The sequence below is a fragment of the Hippoglossus stenolepis genome, chromosome 14, assembly GCF_022539355.2.
Source record: "Hippoglossus stenolepis isolate QCI-W04-F060 chromosome 14, HSTE1.2, whole genome shotgun sequence".
NCBI lineage: Eukaryota > Metazoa > Chordata > Actinopteri > Pleuronectiformes > Pleuronectidae > Hippoglossus > Hippoglossus stenolepis.
Window position 1 is genome coordinate 3,902,842 of NC_061496.1, and position 12,624 is coordinate 3,915,465.

The following is a 12,624-nucleotide window of genomic DNA, read 5'->3' on the forward strand; positions in this document are numbered from 1 at the left end:
TCAATCACACCAAATTGCAAGAACTCAGAAACATCTGGTGGATCTCGTTCTCTGTTAGTTGATGCATCTGTTATTGATGTTTAGTTATCACCGTTTTAAGTGGAATACTTTAATTGAACCCGTGAATCATCACATGGAAATGAAGGTGGTTTCAAAAGCATTTCCATCCCCAACAAGCTCCCACCATCAGACACTGGGTTCCAATCCCATACCTCATACCATCTATACGCAGTAGCCACCTATTTAATTATATATATATATAGTATTCTGTTTTTATTGTTAGTGTACAGAAAGTATAATTTACTATTTTCTACTGACGAAAAAAAAAATAACGCAATTCAAACGGCCACTTCAGAAAGCCACCGCCAATTACCCTGTTCCTGAGGTGTCACCACCATCCACAATTAGTTGATTAGGTTATTGTTTGTTTGTCCCCCCACCCGCTCTGAGCATCTCTTTCCATTGTGCACTGGATTGTGGGACAATGGCGTTAATCAAACAGCCCACTTGAAAAATCAAGGGTTTTTTTTGTTTTGCACACAAATTGTTTTAAGCGGAATCTATTTCGTGAGACACACCGAACTGTCAAAAACGAGGATTTGGGACCTGAAGCTTTTACGGCAGCTGCAGCCTGAGATGCTCTGATGCACATACGGCTGCTCATAGAGCATGGATGTAATCACAGGACACGTAGAGGGGAGGTGAGAGGTTCTAGCATCTAAGGGCACTGGCACATTTACCTTGTTTGGTTAGAAAGGTTCCTCGGAACAATTCAAACCAACAGATCAAAGCTGGTTTCTGGTTCTGGATCAAACTGAACCAAGGAACCACTTTCGGGTAAATTTGCAGAAAGTTGAGACGGCATTAAATGACAGATGTCGTCTTCACCTCAGATGATGTGCGTGAACAAACGTTCATTCGCTTGTCGTAAAAAACATATTGATATTTCAAAATTGTTGAAGTTAACCAGTCGATTTATTTTCTCCAAATACAAACCCACGGAAGGTCAAGGTAGCTGTGATACACAATTCTTTAGTGCGCTCCCTAATTTACTATTTAAAACCAAAAACTAGCCAGATGAGATATTAAAAGATAAGTATGGTTCAATAAGGATCATCCAATCATAGCTACACTGTCTGTTTTTTATTATTATTTTTATTTTATTCAACAGTGAATTCCATCTTCATCTTACTGACCCACAGTTTAACGCCTCCAAGGCAATATAGCAAAAAACAGGAAGCTATTGGACAACCTATCTGGAAACAGGCTTTTCTCTTCTGCACGTTTAATGTCTTTTACTATTTCTTCAAGATGTTGTTTTTTATTTGACACATCTTTGTACGTCTTTCAAGTCGTAGCAGAGAGGAAACCTTGAGCCTGTGGAGGCGAAACTCGCTGAAGAAATCTCTAAAAACATACAATTACATCTTCTAACCCCACAGACCTGAACATTTATATATGAATGTTTTACCAGAACAAAACACATCCTCTCTTTCATGGTTTACTTTGTGTCCACCGAGCGTTTAGTACTTCACATGACCCTTATTCATACAATAGTAATGCATGCACACAAACTCCCACAGCCTTCTGCCACAGACACACACACACATTCACAGACCATCTGGCAAATCTGGCAGAAGTCAAAAGGTTTGCTCTGGGCCACGGCTCCGGGAAAAATCCCTTGGCCAACTGGAAAAGTAGGCAAATCTATGGGAAGGAATATGAAAGCTCGAGGACACGAGAAATGAAAAACTCTTTGTTACAGCCGAGCGGTAATCAATGATCCAGTGATGGCGATTAAGTGCACAAGTAGGGGAACGGCTCCAGTGACCCTCGTCCACCTGGAGCCATGTGCAGTGACATTAACAGTGTGGAGGTGATCTCACACACAGAGTTTCATCTAAACACAACACAACACAACACACTCGTGTCTCCATGTCTTCAGAGGACGTTACATTGACTTGTGATGATTTCCAGTTAGTTAGTTGCACATCTGTCGCAGACATCTGGAATAATAGCTCGTCAGATGCAGTAGTTTCATAGTAAAATATAAAATTTGATTTATTATTGCACTGAACTTGCATCATTTTATTCTTACTACTTGTCTCATAGAATTTAATTAGATTTTCTTAAATGAAAACTACTTCTACAAATTGACTCGACCTCCTTTCGAATCTGTGAACATGTGACGTCCTGTGGGGACGTGACTTCTTTTGTCCTCTGAGGGACAATCACTGCTTTCGGGCTCTGAGCTCCGGCGGCGGTTCCGTCTGACATCAGATTGATGACCAGGCAACAGAGGGAGACAGGTTTGAGTGGATGTGCTTCAAAAAGACTCCTGTCGGCAGAAACCTGGTGATTTAACTCCAGAGTGACAGAGGTGATGCAACCAAAAAATTACATGTTTCAGGTGTTACTCAACGAGCACACACACAGACACACACTCACACACAGACACACGCACACACACACACGCACTCACACACACACTTGATGGCAGAGTGGAAGGACAGGGAAATGTGTTCACGTATTGTTTCAAGGTGTTAACCCCAACGTTAGATGGTGCATTGACAGATGGATCCTTTATTTGTCCCCAGAGGGATACTTACACACGTCAACATAACAAAAAGTTGTGTTTTGTCAGTAGTGAAGGTCAATGACGTTCTATATATCACCTCATGTGTATAAGTAAACTGTACGTTATCTTTTTTACCCACTGCACTGCTGTCTTGTCCAGTTTAACTCTATTTGCACATGCTTATTTTGCTAGTTTCTTGTATTCTGTTGTTAGTTTTACGTCTTTCTGTGTAAATACACTGAGCTCAATTACACCAAGTCAAATTCCTAGTACAAGTACACATACAAGCTGATTCTGATTCTATTTGTGACTTAGAGAGAAACAAACCACTTGCATCCAGAAATTAGCTGAACCCAGATGTGCTTCAGGATCGTGAGGAGGCTGAACACGTGTTAAAACTGCATGAGGGGCGTTTTCTTTAATATAAAATAAAGCACATTATTTACCTAGTCCATAATGACATCTGTCTGTCTGTTGATCTCCTGTTGACTGACTCCAAAGACACTGGTGGACAGTTTTTCTCTATTGTCCTTATATGTCCTTAAACTCTGTGTTGCATGACTTGTGTGTTAAAGCGTCTATCACCATTTTTACTGAGCCATAACTGGCAACTGCATGTTTTTCATACACTTTATCAAGCCTCACATTATCGATTGTTGTATTTAATCTACGAGTGCAGTGTCCTGTTTGTTTGACCTGTGCAGATGCTGCTCGCAGTTTTTCTTTCAGAATCTGTAAAAGATTTGACCTGCAGTGATTGAGCTGCAGCAACTACAGACCTGCTGCTGGACCCGGTCCACAAGCTGAGGCTGCACCACCGCTGCTGTTTATTACCTTCGCCACTGAGGTTGTGTTTTCATCGGCATTTGTTTGGTTGGTTGGCAGCATTACTCAAAAACTACAGAAACGATTTCCTTGAAACTTTGTGGAGAGGTGCTGCATGGCCCAAGTAACAACTCATACAATTTAGTGAATCCAGGTTAACGGGCTACGGCAAAGAACTCAATGAACCAAATTCAATACTGCACTTCCTCAGGCCGTCAACAACACACAGGCCAAGTGTGAAGACGACGAACTGTTCTCCAGATAAACGTCCCACAGATTGACACAGTCCTGGTGTTCTCCTGCTTACTGTTGCCCTGGTTACACATCACATGTACTACCTATGTTATAGATCTGCAGTGGGAATCGATCACTGTGTGTTGTGTGTGTGTGTGTTATCGATGGAAGGATGTGAATCATGGAGCATCCGTGCACACGGGGTTGTATGTTCCTGCACATGTTGCCCTGTGGCCTGATGCATGGATGTTGCTGCTGCTGCTGCTGGACACTATTGATCCTGTGTAATAGAACGAACCGACAGGTGTTAATATTGTCCTGCAGGTTGTGGTCGAAGGCTGCCAGTGTAAATCCTGTTAGAGCCACAGGTGTTTCCAACAGATAGTCTGCTCCTCTGAGAACCTATTATTCAAACCTGGATTGCACGTACAGAGAAAGCAGGGGTTTAGCAGCAAGGGGGCTTTAAATATTTAATCCCGGCATCCTGGAACCCTCTATGTTAATATTGGATTTTTTTTCTACCATTGTTTGTTGACACTTGTTGTTTTTGTTTACGAAGCAGGAGGAACTGCAGGCGTTTGCTCACATCGCAGATTCAGAATAAAAGTCAGAAGTTAATGGGAAGTTTTCCCAAAACAGTTGATAACATAACCAGCGTCTGACATGAATCTTTCTCTGTGGTGTCTAACACATTAGCAACGGACTCATGCAATTTGAAGCTCACAACCAGAGCTATAGGGGAACATGCACAGACTATCTAAATCAAGTCGAGTCAAGTCACAGTTATTATCAAATGAAAAGCAACAGAAGATAAAAAGAAGGAAATTAAAATCAATTAATTTTTTTGTATTAATTTAATTAATAGCTGCAGCTACAGGGTTGATTCCACGTTAGCCTACAAGTTGTTGCTCTTGCTAACAGAAGCTAACTCACTTAATTTATGTAATAAAGTTTTATCAAGTTGCTCCAGTTCTATTCTTTATCAAACTCCTTTTACAACATAGTCAACTCTTAACTAATGATCTTGAACTAAGGAGCCGACACATAAACTGACCTAATTAAAAACAACTTTGGGGCAATGAGCTATGAGTCAAACATGTGAAACTGCAGCTCAGCTCAGCTCAGTTCAGTTTAATGTATTTCAAGCAGAGGATTTTTACCAAAAAATATTTTTGGACAGTGGTAGCTAGAAGAGCATTATCATTATATAATATCATATAAGAAGAATGTGGACAATGCTCGCCCCTGATTGGCTGAGAGGACACCGGAACAGGGTCGCTACCTAAAACAATGACGACTCTTAACAACACAAAACTTTTCCTTCAACGCAAAGAGCTGCACTTGGAAAATAAAACTGCCACTGATGCAAAATAGTGCAGCAAGTTCTCTATCGGAGATCTGCCTGTATTAAGTTTCTATCGATCGCTGCTTCCAAGTGGTATTTACAGAGAGGGAAACATGCTGTGATGAAAATGAAATTTCCTGCAGACCATCTTTACAGTAGTGGATACGAAGATGAAGAAACCTGAGTGTAAACAACATGCTCCTGTTCCCTGGAGCTGATCAATTGCAGCACGAGGAATAAAAAAAAAAGGAGCAGCTTTGTTGATGTCTCAATATTTACACCAAGTAATTGTTGTACCTTTTACACATTTCCTCTCCCAGGCGGGGGAGCGTGTGTGCCTCCCGCAGAGTCAGTTGAAGACTCGCACACTGTACCTTGTCATTATGACAAAACATAATAAACAGTTTCTCTGCTTTCCCATCAACCGAGTGAAAACACCAGTGGGTGCGGAGCGGCTTCGTCGTGTCTGACATGGTTAAACAAGCAGAGAGGCACGTGTAGCGACGAGGACACGTCACAGGAAGCTAATTATTCTGTCTTTATTCTCAGACTGCGCACGTGGACAGTTGACAAACACTCCGCTCCCCGAGCTGCAGCTTCCCGCGGAGACGCTCGGACTTACTCTGCAGCCGAGTGTTGACATGGCTGGGAATTGATTAGGAAATCCATATTTTCACATGTGCAGCGGCCGTGCGAGTCAAAAAGCTTATTTACTCTCAGTTCAGGGGAGAAAAGCAGAGAAAGGAAGAGACCAAGGAAGACTGAATATCTCCTCTGCCCCCCGAGCAAGACAAATTGATTGTATTATTCCTTGCTGTTGGCAGTCACTGTAATATAATGCTATAAAACAGAAAACAGCTACAGCAGCAGCAGCAGCAGCAGGGAGTTTATGCATCACAGGAAGAGAGTTGATGGTTATCATTTTGAGAATAAACACCTAGAATGAGTGATGCCACCCCCACAGGAATGACACAGAGGGGGCGGATTTATCAAGAATACATAAAAATACACAAAGAATCAAAGTACAGGAAGGTTTTCTGTGTATAACGGTCTAATGGAGCGATGGGGGAAGTGTTTACACAACAAAGAGTCGTGCACACAGGAGGTTTTTAAAATCAATCAATCAATAAAACTTTATTTATACCGCAGCTTCCGGACAGGTTAGTTCTGTTGAACGTGCTTCACGTGGGCCTGATGAGCCGAGAGAAGAGAAAAACAAACACTGACAATGAAAATACAGAAAACAGAATCAAAAATGTACAAAAAAAGGATGAAATAAAACTCAATAAAGGAAATAAAAATGTGTTTTTTGTAGATTTTGGGGGATGTTTGCTTTGTATTCCGCAGAGCGTCTACACTTGAATAATGGAAGCGGATGAGATGTAGAGAGGGTAATCAGTAACCCGCTCTCTCCTCCCACCAGAACCACCACTACTGCACTCACACCGTGACTATATCACACCCTATTAACCAGAATGACCCAGAACCCAGGTGGTTGAGGTACTTATTCAATTCACTGCTTCTTATGCAGCGTGGTGTAAACTCGGCAAAAATACGGTTATTAAAACACTTCCTTGGCACGTAATTTACCAAGAAGGCCGGTGAAAGGCCAACGTGTTTGTGAATCCGTTGCGCTGCTCGGTAGCTGCTGCACAATAATAATACAAGAAAAAAAGAAACGGAGATCCTTGGTAATTGCTACAACAACCTATGAACCTCTTTCCTTTTCATGCATCCTGAAGGTATCAAATGGTTGTGTTAAGTACAGCATCAGAGGTTTTATATGTGTGTGTGTGTGGGGGGGGGGCCTGGGCGAACACCGGCCCCTGGGAGTAAGGGGGCCGGACTCGGGCAGAATGCAGGAGGTGTCGTGAAATGAAATACGATGCGAACGCCGGGCGCCGAAATGGGAAATATCACATTAGAGGCCCCACAGTTTACTGTACGTCTGCATGCCCTCGAGAAACAGAGGTTCATTACACACACAGCTTTGATGTATCTGGGAGAATTTCAATGTTTATCGTCGTGGCGCTCGCCCGTCGCCGTGACATGTGCATTAATATCACACAGGCTCGCTGTTGTTGTTCCCTCCGAACACAGCGTGCAGAATGGATAAGCGTGGAAATCGCTTGTCTGCTGCCGCTGTTTTCCGGGTCAACGGCGAAACAGCACGGGAATCGTGTGTCGGGGGGGGGTTTTGTGGGTTTTTTCTCCAATTGGAAAATAAAAGAGGGGAAATCTGTGTTTTGTGTTTTGTTTCTTTTTATCAGCAGAGACTTGAACAATCGACGTGCGGCTGAGTGAGATGTGTCAACAGAGGTGGCGACAGATCAGGATCACTCTCTCCTCCTGTAGTCACCAGGGGGTGATGGGGCCAATCGCCGCAGCTTAAGGGGAATTACGCTCTCGACGCCTCATCCGGGCTCCATCGGAGACGAGAAGATGAGGACGAGCTGACAGAATAAAAAGTCAAGCCTCTCTCTGCATGCTGAGCAGCTTCAGAACACAGAAGCATTAGGTCTGATCCAGAGTCAGTGACTGTGCCGCGTCGTACATCTCTTACATCCAATTAGAAACACATCTGACGTCCTGGCTGTCAGACGCCGTGCACCTTCAGAAACAGGATCTGATTCTGCTTTGACGGCTGGTTTTTAAAACCCCAAAGCTTCCTCAATGCATTCTGATCAGCAGAGGATTTGCTGCGACCTCAATGTTTTCAGCATCTTAAGTTGTTTTATTCTGGTCGTGCGTTGGTTTAGCTTCTCGCAGCTCGTCTCTTCTTCCCTTGTCAGTCTCACAGTCACTCTGGAGACTCACTTCTAGGTTTTACACTGAAGCTTCATCCACATTAATACATTTTAGTTTTAAAACGCATCACCGCTGCTACGTTTACGTCCGGAAACGGAGAACTTTGGAAAAGCAGCCGGCCTCGTTGTAGTCAGACATTGAGACGTTTGGAAACAAAGACACGTTCATCCACATTCACTTCCTGATTAAGTCGTATCGGTTGCAACTGAACCACCAGCTGTGAAAACAAAGACATTTCCAACTCATCATTGGTCCGAGAAAATGAATTCCTGGTTGTAATTTTCAGTCATTGCTGGTTCTTGTTCCTAGTTTGTTTCTTTTTTCCCAAATAAATGTGCAAACCAACTGTGTGTGCGTGACCAATCCATAAAAGCTGCTGCAGAGAGGCATTATCCAGCTGAAATTTGGACAAATCTTAAAAAATGTATAATCAGCAACAGCACAAATCCACAATCTTCATGCTGTGTATGATATTCCCAAAAAGAATATGAAACATTTCAGTCATTTAAGCATTAATACAATTTGTTATTGGAAGAACATTGGACATTTTCTGGAAAGGTTTAAGTCAAGAATGAATAAACCAGCCTTTGCCTACAGTGCAACAACAGGAGGTCATTTTAGAAAATGTATTAAATTAATTTAAAATATTTCAGTTTTTACATAACTGCCAAATGCTGCTGCAGAAACCGTCTCATCCTCACATGACCTTCCTGTGCAGCTCTGTCTCTGATGATGATTTAGGTATTCACGTTACTCCTCAACCTCCTGAATCTTCCTGTAAAGAAAATGAATGCTGGTGTGTATTTAAAAGACTGCAAAAACGTGTTTTTGGACATTTTGGGATATTTTCATTAATGAATCCAGCGAGTGTTGGCGAGCTTAAAGGCATCGCATCCGAGGGAGTTCGCCAATCACTCTCCTATCAGGGGGTGATCTAGCCACTGCCACCAGATTACATTGGGGGGAACCCAAGAGGCTCCCTTTGTAATTACTTTGCTGATTGGAAAAATAAGAGCCCCCTAAAAAGCTCTGTCAATCAAGGCGTGCACTGTTTTCCACAATGATTATGGAGAAGGAAAAACGTTGGGCTGTTCCAGTGTCGTTACGCAGACGACTGCGGATCCCGACCAACACCTAAAGGTCGGCCAATCTACCGATTTCACATCACACGGTGGAAATACGTAAATCCTGCACATTCATAAACATGAGTTTCCGGTTCGGTGAGTTCATCAACCCGACACACGTGGAGAATGTGCATGCACGGGTGTCTGTGTGTGTGCACGTGTTTTGTGTTTGCATACTGTGTGTGTGTGTGAGTGTAATCGTTCACGCCTGGGTACGGTTCGTGCATGTGGTTTTTCTCTGTGTGTCCGATTCGGTTTAAACCAAATCCAACAGAAAGTGTTTGTTTGTTTGCGTTTCCCCCCGTCGTGGTTCACTCTCACTCTAATCCCCGTCTGAGGACTTATTCTGGTCTGTTGTTTCGGGTGAGACTCCAACTTGATAGCGGAGCTTGGCAGGAAGGAAGGAAGCCTCTCGCTCTCCTGCTGGAGTGTCACTGATGCATGCCATTAGGCGCCATGTGTCACATTCTTCTGCAAAACACATGCAGCGTTTTAGAAAAGGCAGCAAACAATGCAGGGCAGATAAGGGCCAACCGGCAGGATGGAGGGATAATGAGGACGCTCAACGTGCGACAGGCTGATGTGTGTTTTGCAATTGGCAGGGGGGTTGATGGAGAACTTCAACAGGTCGAGTTCTGTAAAACCATAGATCCCCTGTCAGAGCTAATTTGTCAAACAAGGAATTATACTCTGATAGCAAGGTGAAAGCTGGAGGTTGTGTTAAAAAATCTCTACAAACCCATTGTGCATGAGAATATGGAGGATTTCGAGACGAGGAACAATAACTTGATGCCAAAAACCTTGAGTTTTCCATTTCTACTTGTAAACAGACTGAGTGTGGAGAGCAAACGAGGAGGAACACATTGACCAAATCATCAGATATCAACTTTTGAATTTATCTTAAGTTAATGGAGTTAATAGGGATGAGCCAAAATGTCGTCTGGACCTAAAAACACCTACAAAAACTATCACTGGTTGTGTTTTGTGCAGAGAAACATTCCATCGAGTGGACTCGTCAGATTATAAACAGTGAACGACAAACTGAAGATGGACGTCTTGGCCTGGGCATCTACTGGAAACCCCCAAAATATTCATCCATTGCCCCCAAGGGCTAATAGTTGATGGGTGAAGTGTCGCAAATATAGGAAAATCTTTTAATTAAAGGACACATCAACACACACACACACACACGTATACACACACTTGCCTCTGGTGTGCAAACTTTGTCTATAAATAGCTGCAGAAGGATGCGATGCCCTTGAAGAGAAGACGAGGGGCTCCAGCATCACAAGTGACACACAAAAAAAGAAAGAGCTGCCATCTTCAAATGCGTTTGGAGAAGCACTGGAAGCAACCTGGCCCCCTTCTGCACAACCCAAATGGTTTTGTGTGTGTGCGGGCTGTAACACCCGAGCCAATAAACAGACCAGCACAACACAAAACAAGTGGCTGTGATGAAACTGGGCTGCAATGACATGTAATTTAGCCGGAGTGGAGCGCCAGGAGACTGTGGAGGAGACTGTTCACCCTCACGTTCTCATCCCCTGAGATTGCAACTGATACGGCAGCGCTAACACTGGGCAGTGGGGGGGATGGGGGGACGGGGGGGTATACATTTAAACAGAGGCAGCAGCTCGAGTGAAATAGAGACTCGTTCCTCTGAGTGATTCATAAACAGTCCGCACACATTCTTTATGAATGAGAAGCCGCTCAAAGTGTGAAGAAACCCGATTTACCTTTTTTGCGATATGGAGGAATAAGGCGTCGTCGTGAGGGGACAAGTGTCTGAGCGGTTTCCAGGGCCAACGCACGGAGCTGCTCTCGGATTCAGAGATAATTTAGGGAAATGATTCATCAGGCTTTGAGTGCAAGCATCATAAAGAGATACTGGCACACTCTGACCGCTGCAGGCTTTCAATGTGTATCGCAGTATTGTAAATTTTATGGAAATTCGATAGGGAAACTGTTTATAGGTGGAATTACCAGATGAGAAGGTTTTTGGCTTACGTAGTGGATTAAATTAATACGTGATAAATCAAGGTGCTTCATCACAGCGGGGACAGAAACACGATAAATCCAATGATCCAGCATTGCAATGGTGCTCACAATGGAGAAATGCAAGCACATATATTAAAGCTATGACACTTTGCAATACCAATATCACTGAAAACACTACTGTATGTTCACTGATAACAAGCACAACTGGAGAGGCACAAGGAAACAAGCACGTACCTCCACCAAGACCCAAGATGCCCTGCTCCAAATATTACACACTCGCAGGTATGAGCCGATTTTTTAAAAATCAAGATCTGTGAATTATTACACAGGACATTGGCACATCTGCCTCTTCGGATACGCACTGAAATGTTATCGCTGCTTAGCCCCTGTCGCACACTTTCACCAATTTCTGTTGACATCCACTCAGAGATTTTTGTGAAACCCTGAACTCCGGGAAGATATCTGGAAAATTGAGTTTCACATATAAAGGATGCAGCAGGAAACAGTCCAGAACATTCAGGCGAGGGGCGGAGCCTGTGTAGAGCAGCAGGATGACATGACGTTTAAATTCAACTTCATGTGTTTTTGTTTACAGCACATTAACACCAGTGTCAGCTCTTATTGTGAAAAGCTCTTGAATCTCATCGTCTTTACAAGTTGACGCCGTCTTTGGCGTCTCATCCTGAGAAGTTTTATATTTTCTGTAGTTTTTTTAAGGTTTCTTCAGTTTGCATCCATCAAGAAACTTTGGATGATTTCAGGAGAACGTCCAGAATTCAGTGCTTGTCTGAAAGCAGCAGAACAAACTTATGTACTGGGGCAAAAATAACCTCCTTGGCGGTGGTATAGGTTTGGCTGACGGTCCGTTTCGGAGGCGCTACATCTGTCACTCTAACATTTTACCGAGAAATAATGTGAAGTGACGATTTCGTTTCAAGTTTTACAACTAATTTGTTTTATAATTAATTTGTCATTGGGTGAGAAAAATCGCTTTGAGGGGGTTTCAAGTTCTTTTCTGTTTTGTCACTGACATGAAAGAGGAAAAACCTGTTTTATGAAGAGAACGAGCCGTAAAGTCTTCACTGTGCTCTGACTGATTCAGAAATAATGAAAAACGACAGACACAATGAAAAAGCTGCAGAACTCAATGTGCAGACGGGAGGTGAGTTGATCTCACACCAATCCCATCACAATATACTGTAATATAATATGTTATATGATTATGGGTGCACATGTAAAAACCATCATCATGTAACGGGCGTTAATGGACAGCAGATCGAGTATCGCATTCAAGATACATTTAGAAATACCGATGACCATTGGTTGGAGCGTTAAAAATGCTAATGGTCATTCACCCGTTTTTTCCAGACCTCCTGGACCCCCGCTGTGTCAGGTTCTTCGCCCGCCTTGTTCCCACACACATCATGATTTAGGGTTTTTCCTGCTGCACTGAGAAAACCTGATCCTCCTGTTGAGGAAATAATGAGGACAGCACGCGTACGTATTGTTTACGTTCTCTGCAAAGAACCACAGACATTTAAAGTTCCTCCATTGTAACTGGATGCAAATTGACCCAGCGGCAACGTAATGAGAAAACAAAAAACAACAAAAGCAACAAACAATAGATTCCATTTATCGTACAGAAATGTCCTTGTTAATACAAGCGGCTGCAAATTGAACTCTGCAAAACATTTCACGACGTGTGGACGTAC